Source organism: Pungitius pungitius, chromosome 15, assembly GCF_949316345.1.
Source record: "Pungitius pungitius chromosome 15, fPunPun2.1, whole genome shotgun sequence".
NCBI lineage: Eukaryota > Metazoa > Chordata > Actinopteri > Perciformes > Gasterosteidae > Pungitius > Pungitius pungitius.
The window spans coordinates 7,334,383-7,336,290 of NC_084914.1; positions in this window are offsets into that span (position 1 = coordinate 7,334,383).

A 1,908-nucleotide genomic window follows, 5' to 3' on the forward strand; every position below is an offset into this window, starting at 1 on the left:
CAACTGAACTGGGCCTCAACTTTTCATCCCATGTTTTCATTCAGTCAATAGATAATAAAACTGACTTTTCCACAGCTACAAATGCGAGGCGCTGCCAGTGAGGGGGAAAACTAACTGGCTCTTCTTTTTGGCGAAAGCTTAGAGGGTTGATTACGAAAGGTCATTTGGATTCTTGTCATCTCAGCTTCACTTCAGTCTTCCAGTTATTCAACTGGTCGATCAGACATGGAAACAAATCACAGTGCCGTCTCAACAGCCGTGTTGATTATTGGGGCCTCTGTTGACTCTTTTGACTCACGGGGGCCTGATTGCTTAACAGTGGAGACCGAGGACCGAGCGTTTCACAGAAGCAATTACCAAAACAACGCCGAAGGCGCTCCGGAGCATGAAAGGGATTTGCAATTTGTGCTGAGAACAGATTTGTTCACCCTTAAGTCCTTCTGCCAGTGTAAGTCTCTATTGGATAAGCGTATGGATCGGATTGCGCTGATAATCTAACTTCTCTCATACTCTCTAACGTAACATCTGCTGCTCATAATATAACAGGGTATCTATATTATCTTCAGGCTGTAACTGATAAATCCTTTATTACATATTGTAAATAATTTAATCATATTGATCTGGCAAAACCCTCAGTGTTGTGATTATTTCACTTCATGTCAAACAGTAATAGTGATTAGAATTGTCTAGTCACATGTTTCCCGTCATGGTAGTTACACGTGGAATCATTTGGAGTTTTTGATTCATTGCACATGAATCCATGAACTAATTTGTTGTCAGTCGCCCCTTTCAAGCACTTAATCTCCAACTGTGCCGGAGGAGCCTCTCGTGGTTTAAAAACATCAAACGGCATTTGCTGTCGGCTGCTCTCATCTCCGTGTTGATGTGTGACCTGCTTTCACCCCCCGCTGCGTCCGGATGAACAATGTGTTCTTTTAACAGGGGTTGAAAAGACTTAAGACAGGTGACTGAAGATGAAAACAAATCTTTGTTTGAAAAGTTGGTGTGACTGTGTCCGGCTATGAGATAGCCAGAGGACTCCTGCTTTGATTTGTCTGTGTGGTGTTTTTAGTTTGACACGGTGAATAAAACAAATTGGTTGGAAGTACGCTGACATTTAATGGTCCTCACGGAAAATCTATGTTTATTACGTCGTGCATCGAGTAGATGGTAACTTCATTAGCCACTTGCTCCAGGTAACCTCTATTTGAAGCCTGTTTACTGTTTATATATTATTTTGTAAATGTTCCACTTCAGTACTTTTTTGTTGTTGTTTTCAGCGAGACAGAAGTAAAAATAGAAATGTCCGTCCGAGGAGGCATACATTCTTTCTCTTTTTTCTTTTACAGATATGCGATGGGTTTGTGATTTTAGTTGAATAGGAGCCATCAGTAGCCATCAGGCCTATTGAGCTGTCCGTAGCTGTTAGTTGGGAACATCCGCCCCGGCTGACTTTCTAAGGTTTCAATAGGACGTGGTACTTGGCACTCAGGGGGCCACATACATGATGTCATGCTAAAAACCTGGGCGTGAAGCTGAAAGTTCCGGACAAAAAGGTGGCATCATCATCATCATCATCATCATCATCCACGTAGAAGCCACAGGAATAAAGTAAACACGCCCTGCAGTGTAGGCCTATAACCGGTATTAATTAACTTTTTTTCCCGTTGTAACTTAGTTAGCCAGAAATGCTAATGTTTGTTAATGCAAATTCAAGAGTGGGTTGTTGGATTTTGTCACATGCAGCGATTTCCTACTACAAATATCATCATTAGCGTGTGATATTAGTATTCATATCACACGCTAAGCCTCCCAACCAGTCTTAGTTAGAAGAAAGAACTCATTAATTAACACATCAATTTAGATTTTTTTTATTTTAAAGTATTTTTTACTTTTTCTCTCAAAAAA